Below are 22,586 nucleotides of genomic sequence, written 5' to 3' on the forward strand. Positions count from 1 at the left end.
TGGGAACTGGACTCTGACAGGATGGGGTGAGCCACTGGAGACGGGATGATGGGGGGAGGCACCTTGATAAGACAGTATCTGATATTCTAATAGCTTGGGATGCAGAGAGGCATTCTTATGTTCTAAAATATAAGATCTTTTATCCTTATCAAATATTCTGATTAAGAGGCAGGGGAGGCTTTGTAGGATTGAGCAGAACAATTATAAACTGAGGCAGAACAATTAGGGAAACTGAGTCAGGATAATTAGAGAAACTGAGTAAGGACAATAAAAGAGAACTGTGGCATAACAATTACTTTTACTTAACTGTTATACTCATAAAATAGGAGTAATCTGTAAATACAGAGAGAAAACATATCAATAAAACTTATAAAAACATAACTCTGGGAGGGACCAGTATCTAGTACAAAAGGGAGCAGATTGCATAATCTACTCCCTCAGTTGATGACCCACACTGGGTGAGATCATTTGATAGCACCCACTTTGGAGACCACTTGTAGCATAAATGGTGACTCAGAGGAACACCCAGGGATCCACACTTTGGTAAACTGAAAGGGAATGACTGAAACTAATTTCAGTAAGAAACACTATGCAAATGCCATATAGTCCTCAAAGAAAATATGCAGAACTAGATAAATAATATAAAGATGATTTTTAAACCCATCATTAGGCACATCTTGGTTTAGTGTAACAAGAATCACAATAGCCAAGAGTTCTTCCTCTTCATAACAAGGGGCTGCTATCTGATCCTAGGCTAGTAATCATTATCCCAAACCTGAGGCCCCCTTTGCTTCTCAGGAAATGTGTCCTTTTTTGAATGCACATGATGTATAAAGCAAAATTCCTTTTACATTAATAGACAAGGAGGTTCCCAGTGACATTACCTCTAAATAGGAAGGATAAACATGAGTAGTCAGAACTCATGCCTGAGGCTTTGCTCAAGAGTATTAAATGTAGGTGACAGTAGATATAGTGGGTAGAACGGTGGGCAGAGGGTCAGAGAGACATCTTCCTGTGTGACTCTAGGCAAGACACCCAGTCCTGTTTGCCTCAGTTTCCTCATCTGTAAAGTAAGCTGGAGAAAGAAATTGAACATGACTGAAATGACTGAAAAAAACAATACCTACATTTAGATGGTGCTGACAGCTTTTGCTAGCTAGAAACAACAATTTACTGCCTGATTAATAAGAATAGTTAAAATTGAGGTACTAGATAGCATGGGCAAGCTTCTCTTCTGATTTGCCCTTGTTCCCTATTCTAAGCAGTTGTTTCCTCCAGTGTCCCAGGGTCTGTGGCTTCTGAACCATGACAGAAAATGAAGACTGTTTTTTCTGCATTAAAGTATTCCCTGCAGGAACAAAATTCCTGTTTAAATCTGGGAAAGATAATGGCCAGTGACCAGTTTTGCCACCTATTTAATCAAAGTTTAAATCATTTGCAGTCTTTCTTATCTAAAATGTAGATACCTAGCCTCCCAAAACAGAGAATCTTTGGAGTTGTTTTCAGAAGTCCTTAGTTAAAGATAAGCAAATGAAAACAAACTTTTAGTTAGTAGCTTTTGTTAATCTTTTTTTGGGAAGAAACAAAACAAAACAAAACATGAAATTCATGCATATTGTCTTTGGACTTTTTCTTTTATAATTCTACTTCATGGGGTAAGATGGGAGTTCTTTTCCCTTTACTGAACTATGTAGAATTATGCTATACATGTAATCCTGGAAAAACTGAGGCAAGATAGAGATTAGAGAATATTTAATAATTTATTTAATGGGATAGATTTATTGGGACCAAATGGATGCATGGTTTGGTCCCAGGGCTGAATGAGACCATCTTCTCCAAGAATCTAGCCAACAATGTGAGTTCTCAATGACCTATATACACATAGCTCAGACTTAGGGGGTGGGCTGAGGCAGAGGTGGAGTCAGGGTGCTGAGATGGGGAACTGGACTCTGACAGGGTGGAGTGAGACTATGAAGATGGGGAGAGTCATCTTGATAAGATGGTATCTGACATTCCAAGAGCAGAGAGGCATTCTGATATTCTAAAACATAAATCTTTTATCCTTATCAAATATTCTGATAAAGAGGGAGGGGAGGTTTTGCAGGACTAATAATTATAAAGTGAAGCAGAACAATAAGAGAAACTGAGTCAGAACTGGGTCAGGATAATTAGGGAAACTGAGTCAGGACAATAAAAGAGAACAGTGGCATAACATAAGGAGAAGAAAATGCAAAAAGGTTCTCAAATATAGCTTCACCAGCAAAAAGTTACCATCAATTTATTTTCATTGTGAAAAACAGTATCTTTTTTATTAATTAATTCATAATCTATAGTAACATTGAATAGTATTTTATTGTGCATTAGTGCCTCATATGCACTTTTTAATATCTGCAAATAATGGAGTACTTAATTCTAAAGTTGTGTAGAGTCCAGCTTCTTAAACTGTGGGTCAGGGCCCCATATAGGATCCTGCACCTGAATGTGGGAGGCATGAAATTATGATTAGCGTCAGTTAGTGTTGGATCTGTATGTCTAGTTTACCTCTTTTACATATTTGTGTAAAAATTTCTCAAGCCAAAAGGGGTTACGTGGGGAAAAACATTAGGAGGCCTGACTTAGAGCACTAGGGAATGAATAACTTGTCTCAGATGACCAAACCCATGTCCATTAAAAATGGATCACCCATGATAACTGGATAAGCCGTGACTCATGAGGATAAGCCCCTCATATGCAGTAATCACAAAATGATTTTGAGATTAGTGGGGGGCACATTCCATGCTGGGGTAAATTGGGGTTTGAAAAACAAAGAAAAGACTTGGCGTTTTAAAAGGTAGAAATGAAAAGAGTATGTATTCTGGGGAGGGAAAGCAGATGGGAGGTTGGGAGTGCAAGTAAATGGGTCAGGACAGCCAGAAGGGAGTGTATGAAGAAAGTCTTCTGGGATAAACCTAAAAAAGTAAGCAGGAACCAAATTGGGAAGCAAGTGGAAGGCCACACAGAAGTTTATTTTTCCCCTAGAGACTATTAAGAACTGGAATGTTTTGATACCAAAGAGTTTTTCAAAGTTGAAAAGGAAAAAAAAGAGGAAAACAGGTTCAATTGCTTTGTAGCAACTACAAAGCTCTTTTCCTGAACTCAAAGAGCAGAATATAGTGAAGTCTTTGCCTTCAGAATATCATGTGACAAGCTTGGAGAGGGGAGAGTCTGCCTTCAAGAGGTCCCAGTCCTGTTTCTTTGACTCCCAGTAGTAATCGTGTTCCTAGACATCCTCCAAACAATAAAACCATTCTCATTCTTCACCATTTCCCAATTTGGCTCACGCTCCTAGGTACGGCTGGAATCAGCAGAGTGTTGCCAAATTGCAGTTTGCACACATAATCTTGTTTCTGGGTGTTGTTTTCCTACTTGGATCCAGAAAATATCAAAAATCTTGAATGAGATTGAAGTGCCCAGGAGTTCTCCAAACCAAGTTTAACAGAGTGCCAAGCCTTATCAGCACCCAAACTTTTAATTCCTACACCCCTGGAATGAGAACATAGTCAAGAGTGTCTTACTTAAGGTAGCAGCCAAGTGGTCAGAGGATAGAGCAGTGGACTCGGAGTCAGCAAGACTCATCTCAAATCCAGCCTCAGACACACAGTAGCTGTATGACTCTGGGTGCGTCACTGAAGTCTGCCTCAGGTTCCTCCTTTGTAAAAGGAGCTGGAGAAAGAAATGGGAAACTATTCCTGTGTCTTTCCCAAGAAAACCCCAATGGGAATGACAAAGAGTTGGACACTGCTGAAATCAGTGATGAACAACAATTTAACTAATATTTGGTAGAGGGAGGGGAGGGCTTCATCGCTATTGCTGATTCCTGACATCGTTTGCTCTGGGTATGAAATGTGTCGGGCAAAGAAAGCAAATCTCAGGGTGATTGGAGGAGGACAGGAAGACACAGGCATGATGGCGATGAATAACTTTTACCTCACAAATTGCTCCTCCCTCTGCTCTTCTATGACTTTCCTCAGTGCTTGTCACCAAGTAAATGCTTAGTAAATCAATGCTTTTAAAATATTTCATTCCTATATCTGGGTTACATTGAAGTGGGGAAGAATACTTTCTAGAGTGCTTTAAATTTTGAGATAAAATTTGTAAACTGATAGACTTAGAGCTAAGAGCTATTGTAGAAATTATACAGGGAAACATACCTGCACATACACATATATGTATACATACATACATATAAATATATAATTTATAAATAAGCACATACATTAGAGGCACATGTTTAAAAATGTTTTACTGATAGAAGTGAATTTGATCAAAACAAGTTAGGAGACTACTTCCTTTGAGATCATCTAATCTACTCTCCTCCTCACTTTCCAGATGAGAAAACATAGAACCAACAAGGTTAACTTAATGTACCCAAGATCACTCAGCTAAAAGGTGGAAGATTAGGATCTAGACTCAGGTCCTCTGGTCCCAAAGCCAGTACTTTTTTCACTCTGATAATCAGAATGTTGTTCAAGTGTTTTTGTGACATTGTGACGCAGTTGAGGTTTTCTTCCCAAAGATACTGGCTCCTCGCCAACCATAAAGAGAGGTATAAAGTCTCATTAGGGAAATAGGTGAGGATAAAGAAAGGGTAATGCTGAAAGAGAATATCATTTCAGTGGGCAGAGGGTTCCTTGGCATAGAATAGCATGGCATGACATGTTAAGTCTTCTGCAAGGACTGAGTCCCAAGTTGGCTCATTTTATAAACCTTGGCTAATAAGCCCCCAGGTTGCTCTTGATGGGGGCTGGTCAGCTTTGCAGCTTAAGCTGGAATTGAATAGAATTGAATGAGTGTTTCTTTCATTCAATAGGGTTGGAATTCTCCAGCTCTGAACTCAACTAGCTCTACCTGGATAAACCACTTCATCTTGGTTCCCTAGGGTGGGTCTCACAGAGCAGAGTTCAAGGAGAATCCCTCCTTTATGGAGTTTTAGAGTTTCGGGGTCCCCTCCTTACCTGGTCTATCTGGGGATTCTGCTTCCCACACCCTTCACAGCACAATTGAAGCAACAGCCATATCACACCTAACCAAAGCTTTTAATTGCATGCTTTTCTAATAACCAAGAGAAAGGCCTGGAGCCTCCTAGAGTCCTTCCCAGGCTGACTGACTTTGTGTTCTTCATCCTCTGGGTGATTGCTATTTGGGAGCCTCATAATAAAACCATTCTAATTTCTCTCCAAGTTTGAAGTCTACGTTTGACCCAGTACATGCTTGGACCAGGCCTTTGCCCATTGAGAATTGAGCTGGAGAGGGAGAACCATCCCATAAGGGGAGAGGAGTTTCCAAAGGTAGGAGGCAAGCCTACAAAGATGTATAGGGGGTGAGGAACCCAATGGGGAGTTTCAAAGGACCTGACCCTGGCCTCAAGGGAAAGACTCCCACCTACTGAGGGATGCAGGCAGCAGAGAGGGTCAGGATTGGAAATGAAGATGGTCTGAAGAAAAGAACCACTCCCTCTCTCCGTCTTTGTGTGTAGACTCCAAAGATACAAAAGGCTTGGGATTCCAGGTAGGAGGAGACGAGTCAGTACCTCAGTGGTTCTTGAGTCACAGCTTTCCCTCCACTTGGTCCTCTGCCCTCCCTGTATTCCTTCTCCCCAATTAACACACACATAATTCTAGGCAATAGACTTGACTACTTGATGTAGGGGGGAGGGAAAACAGGGAAGGTGAGGGATGGGGAGGGTTCTTGAATGGAGGGAATGACCAGGGGACCTACAATCCAGTCTGGCATTCAACCCTGAGGACTCTGAAAGAAGAGGTGGTAGGGAAGCAAGAGACCTGGAGAGCAGGGTTAGAGTCGGGGAGGTAAGACAAGTCATAGAAGAGAGGTCAGGGCCAAGAGAGGGACAGAAGTGCTACAGATCTCTATCTGTAGCTGAGTTTGGGAAAGCAGGAAGACTGTATCCTGAAGTCTAACCAGACTTAACCAGGAGCTAGGGGAGGATAGCTGGGATCCTCTTAGAAAGCTTAGGATCGGGATCCCTAAAGGGAAAGTGGAGACAGGGAGCCACATATGCCTGGGACTGGATGAGGCAAGAGTCCAAATAAAGGGTTCAAATAAAGGGGAGCAGGATGTTCAAGGTGTGAAGTCCTAGGGGTTGGAAGGCAGGAGTCTTGGATCATTAAAGAGGACTGAGTTTGAAGGCAGGACAGATGGGCATAGAGACTCAGGACATCTGGGCCCTAATCAGGACTCCTGGATTTCTCTGAGCAAAGTCTGGATTCTAGAAAAGCGTGAGGCAATGGTAAATCTGGGGAAGTATAGAAAATTATTGGAATTCTGGAAAAGGTTTAGGGGTGAGGAGCTTATCCAACAGGAAGGCCTGGTAGAAAGGGGTGCTCTTGGTAAATCTTGAGGACACTCATCATGAGGTAAGAAAAGGAGAATGAGATCCAGTGGCCAAATCAGCCATTAGAAGCCAGGAAATATGGGGGATGTTGGCTCAGACCTACCTGGGAGCGGCAAGCACAGTTCTGGCTTCCAGAAGACAAAACGAATGTAGCTCCAAGGGGGGAAAAACGAGAGAGATTGTAGCTACAGCAAATGCAGATGGATCTCAGCTCAGAGATTTCATGCTTCCCACTGTGTGGAAGGGTGAAGAACTTATAGATTAAGCACATATTGATTAGAGACCGTTAACTAAAGTAAATCAGGCCTGTAGGGCCCAGTCATGTGATTTTTAGGTTAAGGCCTGGACTGTATTCCATTGTCCAAGGAAGAGTTATGTGGCCAAAGCTGTGTATCACCTTGTCTACTGCATTCCACTGACCAAATAGGGGATAAAGGTTCATGTGACCAATCACACCACATAGAGGTTGGGATTTTGGAGTTTTGTCTGAAACGTATAAAAGCTGTGAACATTTTCAAGGGAGTGGCTCTCTCCTGCTGTGAGCTTGGCTCACAGACCAGGATGGGGTCCGCTTCTCAAGATTCTAATAACTCTGCTTTCTATACGTGATCTCTGTAGTAGTCACTTTGAGTAGGTTTTTTTGTCCCAAACACCACCAACCCAGTCTGGGAGGGTTTTCCTAGTCCCAAAACTCCACCTTATCTATCTCCTGGATGCTTCAGTTCTTTCCTCTACTCACAACCAGGGCCAAGACTGAAGGAATCTCACTGCCTCTCCCACCTAAAAACCCTTCCCCCTCCAACCCCTCAATCATACAAAGGTCCCCTCTTCTAAACTTCTCCTTCAGGCTTCCTATGAAGGAAGGACTCCACCATATAGGATAGATGCTCTGTGATGAACTCATGTGAAACATGGGCAAGAGTTGCACAGGATGGACAGATAGACATTCTTGGATCTATATTGTTGGAAGAATTTCAAACTAAAGAGATCATTGATCAAGATATCTAGTACTTAAGAGAATCACCATGTACCGTTCTTGCTTTTCTCAATTCAGTCTGTCTTCATTCATTTACATATCCCCATACTTTTTGAATTCTTCCTGTCCACTTTTTCTCATGGCATAATATGCCAGTATTTCATATCATAATTTGTTTAGACATTCTCCAATTAAAGATCATCAATTTTTTAACTTGCAACCAAAACCAAACTAAAATAAGAAAAATCCACTTGCAATGAATATTTTAGTATAGATGGAATCCTTTCCCTCACTTCCTTAAGAGTTCATGCCTTGCTTGAAGGGTCTCTTTATCACAAAGTATGTGACATTTGTCACCTTTTAATAAATGCTGATGCTAAATGACTTTTTCAGAACAGTTGGACCATCAATTCATAGCTACATACTATCTACATATTACTGTGTTTCTAATTCTATAACCTCCCCAGTGCTATTTCCAGCTTCTGGGATTATCACTGTCAATCTGAAGGATTTAAGATGAAACTTCAAAGTTGAAATCTTTCATTTTTAAAAGCATCTTAATAAAACATCTTCTGCCTGAACAAATATAGCAAGAAACCTGTTTTATTAGTTGCACTGAGTTGTTCATTTAGGAAGGATGTGCAAGTTTCCTAAATCAATAAAGACCTAGGTTTAGAAATGCTTATATCTCATTGCCTCTTCCAAACTGCCAATCATGCCCAGAAGGCTTAATGAAGTCATCTGAGTCATTACCTAATCTGAAGCTGAGAACCAGTAATAATTGGCATTGAAGCAGAGGTTCATTTAAAACTCATTTGGCTTCTTAAAGGATTTAGGGTGGGACAGATCCTAATCCTAGTGTAAATGAACTGAGCTCCAGTCAAAATAAATTACTTTCCCAAGCCCAGAGTTGCAGAACCAGAATTTCAACCTATGTTCCGACTCAAATATAGTGATCTTTCCATTCTGCCAGCCTTTCAAATACCTAAGAAGTTATGCCACCTCTAACCCTCTTTTATTTTCTCCTTCCTCACTCTGCCATAGGGTTATAGTTAGAGCTGCAGCCAAGTACGAAAGCATCAGCACTACCACATCTTCTCCCAGGGTTCTCTTCCACATTTCTCTTCCTTATTTTAATGCCTTTACATTTCTTCACAGATCTGGTAATTAACAGTCAGATTTTTATATAAAACCCTTTCCATATTGGTTGTATTCATAAGGTTTCTCTCCAGTGTGGACTCTTTGATGTTTAGTAAGAGATACCCTTTTGTAAAAGTCTTTCCACACTGGTTACATTTATAAGGTTTTTCTCCTGTGTGAATTCTCTGGTGTACAGTAAGAGATATCTTTTTCGTAAAAGCCTTTCCACATTGATTACATTCATAGGGTTTCTCTCCAGTATGGGTTCTCTGATGTACAGTAAGAACTCCCTTCCTTCTAAAGGCCTTTCCACAGTGGTTACATTCATAAGGTTTCTCTCCAGTGTGGATTCTCCCATGTTTAGTAAGAGCTCCCTTGCCTCTAAAAGCCTTTCCACATTGATTACATTCATAAGGTTTCTCTCCAGTGTGGTTTCTCTGATGTACAGTAAGAGTTCCTTTATGACTAAATGCCTTTCCACATTGGTTACATTTATAAGGTTTTTCTCCAGTGTGGATTCTCTGATGTACAGTAAGAGTTCCATTTTCTGTAAAAGCCTTTCCACATTGATGACATTTATAAGGTTTTTCTCCAGTGTGGTTTCTCTCATGTATAATAAGAGATTCCTTTTTAGTGAAAGACTTTCCACATTGATGACATTCATAAGGTTTCTCTCCAGTGTGGATTCTCTGATGTGTAGTAAGAGTTCCTTTTTCTGTAAAAGCCTTTCCACATTGATTACATTTTATAAGGTTTTTCTCCAGTGTGGTTTCTCTCATGTATAATAAGAGATTCCTTTTTAGTGAAAGACTTTCCACATTGATTACATTCATAAGGTTTCTCTCCAGTGTGGATTCTCTGATGTGAAGTAAGAGTTCCTTTACGTCTAAAAGCCTTTCCACATTCGTTACATTCATAATTTTTCTCTCCAGTGTGGTTTCTTTGATGTATAGTAAGAGTTTCTTTATGACTAAATGCCTTTCCACATTGATTACATTTATAAGGTTTCTCTCCAGTGTGGATTCTCTGATGTTTAGTAAGAGCATCCTTTTTTATAAAAGCTTTTCCACACTGATTACATTCATAAGGTTTTTCTCCAGAGTGGATTCTCTGATGTATAATGAGAGCTCCCTTTTGTGTAAAAGCCTTTCCACACTGGTTACATTCAAAAGGTTTTTCTCCTGTATGGATTCTCTGATGTGTAGTAAGATTTCCTCTTTTTACAAAAGCTTTCCCACATTGGTTACATACATAAGGCTTTCTTCCAATGTGGATTCTCTGATGTACAATGAGAGTTAGCTTTTTTATAAAACCTTTTCCACATTGGTTTCCTTCACAATCTCTCTCTCTAATCTGGATTCTCTCATGTGATGCACAGATTTCTCTGCAAGTCAAGTCACAGGGACCATCACCCATGAGTCTTTGCTTGTGAGTTTCGAACACAGAATGGCTTAGCTCTGCAGGAGTTTCCTTCATTCCAAGTCTGATCTCTGCTTCCAAAAAAGAAAGAAAGAAAACAACAATTAAAGAAATATAAATATGATGTACGTATATATGTTTATTTATATTCCCTTCCCTCCATGAGCAGAAGAGAAAGTCAGTTATTTTCTCTTTTCCTAGGGAAAGAGAAAAATTCTAAATGGGTAGAAGCAATCACTTTAAATCTCATTAGTTTACATTCCAAACATAATTTATTTTTTAAGGAGCTTTATGCACACTTACAGTGGAACCTCACAATAAACCTGTGACAACACTGAACGTGCCTTCATTCTGATTAGGTGCATAACTCAGGTCAGAATGGCTGAGGGACTTGACCTCAATCCCAGCAGCACAGACTAGGATATACATTCTGTGAATGGGCATGCTCTGCCTACAGTATGTGACAAAGGATCTCCACCCTCAATTTTTCCCTTTCCCTGTCATTATTTGTACTTTCAATGCTTTTTCCATAGATATGTCATATAGTGCATATATACCAAATACTCAAGTTATTTTATGATCCATCCTACTTGTAAGCATAACAAATTTCCATGAGGATCACTTTCAAATTTTTTTTCAATTACACTATCTGAGATCATATTCAGAAAGCTAACCCACTTGTTATTTGTAACAATAGAATTTTTAACTTATACCTGAGTATAACATATCAAAAGTGATTTTGTTCTGACACATTACTTTTTGAGTTAGCTAATAGTTATTTCTTTTTAAACAATTATCATGGGGTAGCTAGGTGGCACAGTGGATAGAATGCTGAAGTCAGGAGGACCTGAGTTCAAATCTGCTCTCAGACACTTAACACTTCCTGCCTGTGTGATCCTGGGCAAGTCACTTAACCCCAAGTGTCCCCTCCCCAAAAAACTTTATTATTATATGTTCCCTGCATAGCATAACAAACACAATTAAAAAAAAATGCATGAAAATATCCACATCTCAAAATGTGTTTCATATAGAAAATTGAGTTCTTCATCCTGTGATATGGGAGTTCCACTATGGCAATCCTTTCCCTTTTAGAAGCTCACAAACCCCTCGAAGGATTGAGATAATAATTCAAGGGATCTGACCCAAAAATGTTTTATCAGCACCTTCAGTGGTAAATGTCTGATTTGGTTATATAGGTAGCTGTTCTCTGGGACAACACAGATGTGCATATTTCCACCTTAATAATTGTCTTTCAGTGATTTCAAGCTCTCATAATCACCCACACACTGCTGTGAGGACTGTGTAGTGATCCCATCAAACTCTGATTCCTTCTAAGCACAATAAGACTTTTGGTTTCTTAAAATGACATTACATTGTTCCTAGCATTTCAGGAAGGCTGAACAATCATATACAAATGGCCATAGGAGTGCAAAGACCCTTGGGCCTGTCTCTCCCTGGACCTGTGTAGTTTTCTCCTTCCTGGGTTACCTAGCAACCCCATCTCTAATTGCCTGAGTAAGATGTGACCTGGGTCTGCATTTCTACAGCAGCTGGCAGAAAACCATGGTAGGAGGCAGGGACAGGGAGGCCATCATGGAAATCCACCATGGAAGGCCACAACCTTTTCAGAAAATCAGATCTTATAATTCTGCTCATTGACATGTGTAAGCTTATTTTCTCATTTCACGTTTCCTCTGATTATATTACTCTTCTTCTATCTGGCAGTTTCTCAAAGGAATTGGTTGGTGACATGGGTTGGTCATTCAGGAAGGATTCAGTTATTATCCTTTCAGAGGTTGTGAGTATGTAAATATTATAGAAAAGCAACATAAAGCAATATTTGAAATTGACCCTTGAGTATATTTGTCATTTAGTGCAAAACTTGTCAAGAGCCAATAAAATATAAATTTTTTTTAACAGTAATTAGCGATTGCTTTGACTGCCTGGAGTTTAAAAAATGAATTTCCATGTCTCCATTTTGGTCTAATTCTCCTGTTTTTCTACATCATACATATATGACTATATTCATCATATCTGCTTCAAAATCATAATACAGTCAGAGTGGATGGAATGGGAATAGGGTCTTGAACCTGGAAAACCAGGGTTTTACTTCCACTTCAGAAATTTGCTGGTCAAGTTATAAGACCTCTGTTAGATTCAGTTTTTATCTGTCAAATGGGCATAATAGCAGTTAAGTCCTTGGAGGCACATGAGGATAAAATAAGAGAATGCAGAGCATGGCACACAGGACTGTATACATGCCAGCCTATTTTATTGGCCCTTTCCTGCCCAGTTCTTGCCCTCTTTCTTAAACCATTATGATCCTCACCAATTAATGATGTACTGAGGCACTAAATTATTCAGTTTATCTGGTGCACAGTGGGTCTCTCCACAGTCGTTGGTATATTGTTTGCCCCACCACTGTGTGACCTCCAGGAGAGCAGGCGATGTTCCTCACATCTCTTTGTGTTCCTGGTGTTTAGCCCAAGGCTGCCATGTAATAGGTCCTTAATTGTTTACTGACTAGAAGTTCTAAAAATGGCTCAAGTCCCAAACCTAATCCCCTTAGGTAATTTCAGGAGAGCTCCATTGCCCCAAATCCCTAACAGTGACTTCTTCTGGGATCACAGATGAGCACTGGAAGGGCCCTACAGGAGCCATGGGCGCAGCCCACTCATTTTGTAGATGGGAAACGCGAGGTTCACTGAGGAGCCCTGGACACGGTGCCAAGAAATATCCATTACAACATTCCAAATCTGGCCTTTCTCCCTAAACTGAACATCTACTTCAGGAGTAAGTCCCAGAAGCCTCTTGTAACCACAGCTCTCATATCCCTACTTTCACCTGACTCACCTGGAGAGCATTTCCTCAGGCCTTCTTGGTCCAGCATCCACAGTGCTTCCCTTTGCTCAAAATAAGAGGTCACCTCTTCTCTGAGAACTGGAAGCCCTGGGCACGGAAATCAGAAAGAAGATGGAGAGAAGTTGGTCACTTGGTTCTCCTTAGGGAAAGATGAGGATCCAGAGCTGCTCCCTGCTGAAATTCAGCACCTGATATTCAAACATAACCGTCAATATTCACCGACTGGGACCTGTAAAGCAAGTGACCTAAGACCGGATGTGCCCACTATTTGTAAGCTTCCTCTGAGAGAGAGCCAAAGGCCCTTCCTCCCACCTCCTGTCCTGTGAGGCTCCCTTCTGCCAGAAACTTCTGATCCCAAACCTGGGTAAAAGAGTTATTGGTGGGAACAGCCTCAGGCCTGATCAAGAGGGACCTTGAAGTTAGTACACAGAAGGATAGACTCATTCCACAGTTTCCATTTTCCATGACTTAAAGAGGCCGGTAGTTCAATGGAAAGTCCTGGACATAGAATCAAAGCGTACACTAGAGTCTGAAGTGAGCCTTGGACAATACTAACTGTGCACCTCTGGACAAGTCAATTAAACTGCTGTTTTCCACAGTTTCCACAACTTTCAATTGGAGATAACAATATCACCCTAACTTGGAAAGTTAAGATGAGGATAAAAGTGATACAATCTTTTGTTTAATCTTTTGTTTTGTTATAAATTAAAATTTATAAACAAGCATTTCCATATCCGAGTACATTAAAAAGATGAATGCACGTGAAACTAGTAAATCCACAATGTACAACTTTCTATTACTTTCAAATAGACAAGAAAATTATTAAGTAATTTTTCCCTTCACTTTGCCTGTCCCTAACCTAGAGATGGCTGCCATTACATAGACACTTTTATACATACAGAAATAATAAAGGCGATGTAAAATGTCTACACACACACACACAGACACAACACACTATACTTTGGCAGACAAAATTGGTGTCGAGGTAGAGGCTAACCCCTAAGATTAGTTCCATGTTTGAGATGCTTCCACGATTTAATCTTTGACCTGAGAATGGGTGGAGAGAGAGCTTCCGGACAACAAAAGGACATCCCCAGGTCCTATCGTGCAAGGCAGAGACCAGCACTTTCCCTTCTCTTTCCCCCTCCCCAAATCTTGCACCCCTGGGAGTAGAGATATTCCTTTTCATTGCAGGCTTGCGGTTATCAGCAGAAGTGCCCTTACCCAGGGAGAGCAGGTTCCTGGCGTTCTCCACCATGACCTCCTTGTACAGCTCCTTCTGGGAGGGCTCCAAGAGCCGCCACTCCTCCTGAGTGAAGTCCACAGCCACATCCTTGAACGTCACCACCTCCTAAGCCATCAAAAGTCAGAAGATGTGGAGCTGAAAGACCCGTCAGAAGTAGAATCTCAGCCCCTTCATTTTATAGCAGGAAACTGAAGCTCAGGGATTTGCCCAAAGGTCAGAGGCTTTCTCAGAGTCGGGGGCAGCTCTTGAGACTGTGGTCATTGAGAGACTGACAGAATTTGGGACCAGTTGAAATAGCTGAGAAATGGCTTATTACGGAACCCGACGGAACGGCGCCCCAGGGCCCGCGGCCTCTCCCTTTGGTGCGTTCCTCTTCTGCTTGGGGACGCGCGCTTTCCCACCGGCATTTCCCGCGTCCCGCTCCCCGGGCCCTTTCCGTCTGCACTTTATCTATAACCTTTTCTCCCTAAAGGGGCGCCTTCTGCCCAGGAGAACGGCCGCTGGGAAGGCGTTACTGCGCCTTAGTTTCCCCACTGGGAACTGCCGGGCCTCTGCAGAAGCCTCACTCACAGCTTTTCTTCTAATCTGTTATTTCACTTCTGAACATGGGAGGGACTTCCGGCTTTTTCCTAGTTTCTGAGGTTGCCAAGGAGACCCCCTGGGGGGCAGGAAGGCAGGAGGCCTGCTCTCTGTGGCCCGCCCCGCCCCGTTTGTCCCGGGGCAGCCTCTGGGCGTGCGCACACTCACCCACGCCCTTCTCTCTTCTTGTCACTGATTCTTCCTTCCTTTGGCTGGATGACAGGTTCTGATGTTCCCATCCCTTTGTTTGTGGAAATGTCTCCCTGCAGCCCCCAGGGGGCGCCCCTGGGTTATAGCAGCCACAAAGGGGACTCAGCTGATTAGAACTGCCCCAAGAGGGTGCCCCTGGGTTGAGCTGCCCCTTGCTGCTGCCTTAGAGGGGCCACGAGGGGGCGCTGCTCCCCCGGGAGTGATGTAAGTGGCGCCCCTACAGGCACTTCCCCTTCATCACACCCGCTTCACTTCCGGACTCCTCTGAGTTTGTGTCCGCCATACTGGCCCTTGCCGCCACATGAGCGTTTTCCCTTCCCACTGCAGGGCTTTCTGGCCCGGGAGCCTCGTCCCTTCTCTCTGCTTCCTTCACTGCTTTCTGAATCATTGGTGCTAAACTCGTCCGGGAGCCTCCAAAGCCTCCACAAGGGGCGCCGAGGCGCAGACAGGAGGCGTGGCTCCTCAGGGTGGGGGGGAGGAGGGAGAAGGAGGTGACCTTCCCGGTCACTTTCTCCTCCCTTGTCTCTGTTTACTTGCCCTTTACTCATCTTCTCCCTGCCTCCTCCTGGGCCTTCCCATCCGCTTCCTGCCTTTCTCACTACCTCTTCCTGTGACGTCACACACAGCTCCTGACAGTACCAAGGAGCCCCGTTAGCACGGGACCCAATGTTAGCAGCAACTCTCCTTAAGGAGCAGAGAACTTGGAATAAAATATAACCAAGGCAAAGGACATGATCTTGATGTGGGAAAGATTCCTCCCTCTCCCCTTCCTGTAATTACCCTTCAACTCACAAATCCGGGTCCCTTTGAATTCCAATAGAAGCCCCGGGCCTGTCCCAGCCCCCTCCCTAACCCTAATGCTGCGCCCACCGGCCCGCGAGCTGAATCTCCCATGATAAAAGGGCCCCGGGACCCCTCTGCAGAGCTCCCACACATGCCGCCATGTAGGACTCTCTGTCCCCCGGACCCTCTGTGCAGTGCCCTCCTTACCTCCACCTATTTCCTTAACCACGCCGCCTGCTCTGAACCCAACAATCAACCTCTGTTGTCAACCGAAGCTCAGGGACATTCCCTTACTGGGAACTGCACGTGCTAGACCTCTATTTACCGCCATATCCTCTCAATCTTCAAGGTTGGTTGCAGGGGAGCTCTGTTTGACTCCCTGTACCCCAACCTGCCACTAGAGCTCAGCTAAACCCTGATTTCACTTAGGTCCCCAGATCTAGACCTCATCAATCTTATGGCCAAAAGCAAATTATGAAGCAAAAACACGCTCTTAGGGGAAAGGACCTTTAATGAAAATTCTTCCAAGCATTGCTAAGGAAGACCATACACGGAAATAAAAATCTTTAGAAGTACAAACACAAGTGAAGAGAAAAACAAAAAATAATCCTGGATGAACTGGCCTCAGGGACTCAAAATAAAAGGACAAACGAGTTATATGCAATTATAGTGAGATGACACGTGTCCACTTAAATCCCTCTTTGGGCTCACAGAAGGAATCAAAGTCGAGGAAAGCTGGAAATGTCTTTGTCATGTCTTCATGATTTTAAGGAGACTAGAAAGAGGGGAAGTGGGTGCAGAGAAAGGAGGGCTGGGAAATGTTACTTCTGGCAAGGAGGGTCAGCAGGTAGACATCACAAACAAAGGAGTGGGGACACCGAACTTCCGTCATCTAGTCAAAGGAAGGAAGAATAATTGACATAGGAGGACAAATGGAGAAGTGCAATGTACTCCCCAGTGAAAAGGGGGGAGAAGAAAAAGGGGGAGGGAGTCATGGGGAGAAGAGATGAAGGGAGGGATCAGTCCAGAGCAAAACAAAATCAAAGGATGCACACAAATGCGTCTTGTTCTGTTTGAATGGGTAAAGGAACCTGAGGCATTGATCAGAGTTCCTGTGTCCATAGACATGTGACTGCAGGGGAGTCACATGTGTATATGTATGTGATGGGGAAGGCATCGATAGGTAAGGGCCATAAACGTAAGGGCCCCCTATGGCAGCAACCTCGGCTTAGCTCAAAGACCCAGGACGCTGAAGAACAGTGAGGAATCACATTGCTGCTTCTGCCTCTTAAAGAGGGCAGACCCTGGTGCAGAAGGAGAAATAGGTTTTAGGACTTCAGCAACTCCATCTTTTCTTTGTTCAGATGGACTGGACCTTGTGTGAATGGGTTTGCTTTTATTTGTGTTCTCAGTGCAGGGGGAGCTGGTGAAAAAGTGTGACGGTGGAAATTGGGTGTTACAAATGTGTGTGTGTGAGAGTGTGTACATGTACAAATACACACAGAGGAACACTGATCAATCAGTTCCTGAGGCTTCATGAGGACATGTTGCTGACACGGGAGACATATTATTTAGATGTAACCATGAGAAATTGTGCTTCAGGGGAGCACGGTCACAGGAGACCAAGAGGAGGAGGAGAGACTTGGGTGGGGGGGGGGGCTGGGCAGGCCCAAAGAGAGCAGATCTGATTCCTGGGGAATGGAGATTCCTGAAGAAATAAGTGGAGGACCTCCTCAGTCCTCTGTAATGTAATGACCCCCAACAGGGTGTGTGTGTGTGTGTGTGTGTGTGTGTGTGTATTTCAGTGCCCTAGAAGCCAGGGGTCCAAGGAATCAGCTGGGCAGGGCACGCTTGTTACTACGGTGTTTCCCCGTTTTTGTAAAGAAATGACCCATCCATCGGGCCCTGCCAGCTCCACAGCCCATCCTCCCTGTCTATAGAAAAGGCTGTGACTGCTGATGTTGGTCGGGTCCGAGTGCCACCTGAGGAGAAGGTCCGAGGCTCCCAGGGCCCATTGCCTCTGACTCCTGGCTCCCTGTGGAGGTAGCAAAGCAACCAAAGTGACTTCATTTTGCCAAATTCCTCCCTCTGGTCCCTGGTCTTAATCTCAGGGTCCTGTTGCTCCCACCCTTGAAGGACCCACAGAAGTGACAATAGCCAATGCTCTCACAAGCAGAGGTCACACCTAACCTTGGGGGCTTTAATTCTAAGCCTCCCTGAAAACCAAGAGAAGGCCAGGAGCTCCAGGAGAGCCCCTCCCTTCTTTACCTCTGCATAGAAAAGCCCAGCTTTCCCTCATCCTGGTCCCAGGCCGATTGCCTTGGTGTGCACAGCCTGGGAGACTGGTCTTTGGGGCCCTGACAGTAAAACTGTGCTAATTTCACCCCACTTTGGGCGTCTGTCTTTGACCCAATCCCTGCCTGGGCCAGTCCTTGTTCACAAGAAGCTGGAGAGGGAGAAACATCCCGGAGGAGGAGAGGACTTTCCCCTCCTTTCTAAGCAGGAGAAAAGCCTATGGGGATTCATGGAGCTGAGGTCCTCCAGGAGTTACAAGGCCCTGGTCTTGTCCTCAGGGGAGAGACTGCACCAGTGCAGGAGGGAGCACTAGGGGTGGCAGTGGGTAGACACCAGCCGGAATTCAGGAGGCCCGGAGTCCAAATTAACACCTTAACCCTGGCTGTGTGACCCTGGGAAAGTCACTTAACCCCAATTGCCTAAGGGGGGATAAAAATCAATGCAGGAGGGTCAGGATTGGAAAGTATGAGGTCTGCAGAGGAAGGCTGCTCCCTCCATCTTTTACTCCTCTTCTCTCCCCTCCTCTCCCATCCTTCTCCAGAGAGCCCAGAGCTACAGGGGCCTGAGGGAGTCCGGAGGGAGGAGACCAGTAGCCTCCAAGGCTCCTGAGTCAGAGCCCCTCCTGTCCTCAGCCTCCCTCCCACAGAACTAACCCACACATTATCATTCCAGCCAATAGACTGACTGCTTTGTGGTAGGAGGGAGGGAAAAGGTGGAGAAGGAAGGGCTCTGGAATGGAGCCCCAGGGCCAGCTCAGGAAGCCAGAGCCTGGGAGACCAAATCCGGTCTGGGCTCAAAGAGAGGAGGGGCCGAGGAAGCACGAGGTTTGGGAGCAGGGTCCGGGAGGCCAGACAGGCCAGTGTGGTCCGTGGCAGGGGTCAGCGCCGCTGGAGGGAGAGGAGCGCTCCCGACGGGCCGTGAGCCTGGGAAAGCGCGAGGCCTCTGTCCGGGGCTGCCTGGGAGCTGCGGGGAGCTGGGAACTCCTGGGAGAGCTTGGCTGAAACTGGGACCCCGGACTTCTGAGGACACGGAGCCAAGGGCAAACCTGGGCACGCGCGGGAAGCGACTGGGAAAGGTCAGGGGTGGGGGCTCACCCACAGGCAGCCGCGGCAGAAAGGGGCGCTCCCCGCGGGGCCGGAGGTCGCGCAGCCCGAGTTCGGAAGGGGAGACCCAGAGGCCCGGGCAGCCCGGACATAGGGGGCGGGGCTCAGACCTACCTGGGGCGGCAAGCACGGGCCTGGCTGCCCAAGTGTCGCGTGGTCCCGGGAAAGGGCAGGACCCGAGCTCCCGGAACAGTGAGAAAGCGGGCAGAGCCGCTGCGGCTGCAGGGAAGGGAGAGCGGTCTCCACGCACACTTCCTGCTTCCTGTCAGCCCGGTCTGGGCGGGGCTTCCCGGTCCCACGAGCCCCGCCCCGCCCCGCCCCCAGGACGCTTGCGCCCTTTCCTCCAATCACACGCAGGGGCTGCACTTTAGGACGCCCAGGGCCGCTCCTCCCTTAGTCCTGCCCCCAACACGCAAAGATCTTCGGTCCTAAACTCCTCCCCCACTCCCAAGTCCTCCTCCAGTGCTCAGATCGCGCCTGCGCAACACCCCTTCCCCTCCCCGGCCAGGCTGCTCCTCTCTGAGAGCTCCTCCTCCCCGCGGCCCGTCACTTCCTCCCTCCCCACTCGCCCCTCCTCCTCCTTGGCAGAAACACCCCTCCCCGGAACGTCTGGAAGCAAAGGCTCTGGGGAAGATCGGGGGCTGCGCAGCATCATTGATTGTACATCACGTCTGGATTGTATTTAATTTCCCTCAGTAATTGTGATCTTTGACCCTCTACAAGCAGACCAGACCTTAAGGCAAACTTCCCTTAAAATCCAGCGTTAAACGGTGTGATGAGGAATGAGAAGCAGGAAGAAGAAGGCGATGTCCTTGGCTCGGGATTCCTCTGTCCCCCCTACCCGTACGGCTCCCTCCTCTAGCGTCATGTTATTGGATTGTGACTTTTCCCTCCCAAACTCTGCTCTCCTGGAACCCTTATCATCCTCCCTACCTCGTGCTTAGTGAGTCCCTCCGTTCAGCTTATCCTGTGCACAGCGGGGCCCACAGCGCGCTTCGTCTCGTCGGTGGCATGGTTGTCCGCCCACAGTCTTAGACCCCGTGACGCCAGGGAGGTCCCTTGTACCTTCTTTCCACTGACCTAACACCTTCTAAGAATCCTTGTTTCAAGTGTATAGTTCTGGCCCATAACAATTAGTGCTTATTAAACCCAAAATAGAATATGCCACATTATTCTGCTATATAATTATTTTATTATATTTCAAACTATTTTCATTTATTTTTTTAACATTTATTTTCAATATTTTCAATATTTATTTGCAAAATTTTAAAAATAGATACAAAGGTTGTTTTCAACATTCACCCTTGCAAAACCTTGTGTTCCAAATTTTTCTTCCTTTCTTCCTCCACTCCGCCTCTGGGAACAAGTAATCCCATATATAGTTAAACATACGCAATTCTTCACATGCATGTTTCCACATTTATCATGCTGCACAAGAAAAATATGATCAAAAGAAGAAAAAGCAATCAGATAACAACAAAGAAGGCAAAATACTATATTATGATCCACTTTCAGTCCCTCACAGATGGCTCTCTCAGCACAAGCCTAATGGAATTTGCCTGAATCTCATTACTGATAAGAGCCATTAGAATTGATCATTGCACAATCTTTTGTTGCCATGTACATGGTTCCTTGGGCACAAGTGAGACAAAGCCAAAAACCATTTCCCATATCCTGCCTCCTATCCTGTTGGGCTTCATTTTGAAAGAGTCCTAATCCAATATCTGGACAAAGGAGTAATATTAGGCCAGAGCAGCCTTAAGCCTGACCAATAGAGAAGTTGGTTTTGGGGCACTTTCTTCATAGAAGATTATTCATCCCAAGTTTCCATAATCTAGAAGTTAAGGGGAGCTGGTAGAATAAGGAAGAGAGACCTGGGCATAGAATCAGAAGTTCCTGAGCTTAAATCAAGGTTCAAAACAGTTCTTAGGTCGGTGCCCTTGGCAAGTACTTAAATTCTGTGTGCCTCAGATACCTCAACTCTTAAATGGGAGAATAATATCACATAACTTGAAATGTTGTTTTGAAGGTAAAGTTACATAATATTTAGTTTTCTTTTAAATTATGGAACTAAACAAGTATTTTATAATATAGTACAATTTTAAAAAGATGATTGCACATGAAACTGTAAATCTGTAATGCATGATTTACTGTTTTTTTCAATTAGACAATAAATTTATCAAATAGATTTTTTTCCCTTTCCTCTGTTTTCATACACTCTAGAGCTGGGTACCATTCATATGCAAATAGCATCTTTTTTTCTTTTATCCTTTATCATTAATTTGGATAATTAAAGTCAAAATGATTTATTTGCTGAATATTGTTCTCAATATTGTTGTTACTGTATTGTTAAAAAAAGAAAAAACAAAAACATACCGCACTTAACAAATAGTAGGTGAAAATAATTGCTTATTCCCTTCCATTCCTTTCCTATTGCCTGTGCTGATATTTAAGGGCAATAGGGAAGGAAAACTGTTGACCAGCTTCCTATATTAGGGTCAACCAGGTGCTTTCAGATCAATTTGGTGCTTGTTAGAAAGAATAATCTTCCAAATACTAGACCCATCCCACAGAGGAATAGGTTGTAAGGAAAAGCTGCCTGAGCAAATTTCAGGCCATTGGAAGATAAAATTCAAGTCTAGGTAGAGATGGAGAGAAAGAACTTCTGAGATTAGTTCTGTGTTTGAGATGCTTCTATACTGGTTTGACCTTGGACCTTAATTTAGAATTAGTAAGAATTACCTAGAATTAGTAAAGACAGCTGCAGGTGATGAGGTTTGAATGCCCTCAGTTCCTGGTGGTCATGAGGTTAGTGGCAATAAGAGAATTGTTACAATCCCCTTTAATAGGCTGCAGGTTTAAAAGTGAAAGAATTCACTTATTCCCGAATTATCAGTTACCAAATGAACGTTTATTGTTGGATAAAAATCAGATTGCTAAGGGACTGACTTCTGTAGTGGCAGAGTTCTATTTGGAAATGGAGTTTTGGCACTGAGAGAATGCTCAGTGCGCAGGGTCCGAGCAAAATATTTGGGCTATCTGCAAGGAGCTAGTCCAGAAACTGCCCTTTTTAAGGAGTCTTGGGGCTTTAGGAGCTGAGGTTCCCAGGTTTAGGTTGTTATCAGGTTTCTTACCAGATTTCCTATTAGAATTAACCACACTTCAAATGCCTTTTGACCAGGATTTCTAATTGAATCAAAGGCTCTGGCATCTCAGAAAGATACCTTATCTTGGGGATATGCCTTCCCAGGAGGGCTGAGACTCCAAAGGGATCACAGATCAAATGGAAATACGGTTTCTTAAACGGAACACAACTTCAGAAAAGGGAGCAATTTCCCTCTCTCTTCAGAGGAACAATAGAGGAAGAGCTCAGGTTCCTATCCCACAATGCAAAGACATTTTACAGGAAAACCAGCCTGGAGGACAATGTTTCTAGGACACAGAAGACCAGCACTTTTCCTTTCTGGTCTCTGATAAACCCTCCTAACTCAGTACACTAGAGAATAAAGATATTCCTTTGGCTCCAGATTCAGACTTACCAGGGAAATGTCCTAGCTAGGGAGACCAGGTTTCAGGTATTCT

General features: G+C 44.2%; 1 pseudogene; it reads right to left on the reverse strand.

The window, feature by feature from the left end:
• Positions 1-4,237: 4,237 nt before the first annotated feature.
• LOC105751040 lies at positions 4,238-19,429 on the reverse strand (annotated as a pseudogene).
• Positions 19,430-22,586: the final 3,157 nt, after the last annotated feature.

This window comes from Sarcophilus harrisii, chromosome 2 (assembly GCF_902635505.1).
Source record: "Sarcophilus harrisii chromosome 2, mSarHar1.11, whole genome shotgun sequence".
Taxonomy (NCBI): domain Eukaryota; kingdom Metazoa; phylum Chordata; class Mammalia; order Dasyuromorphia; family Dasyuridae; genus Sarcophilus; species Sarcophilus harrisii.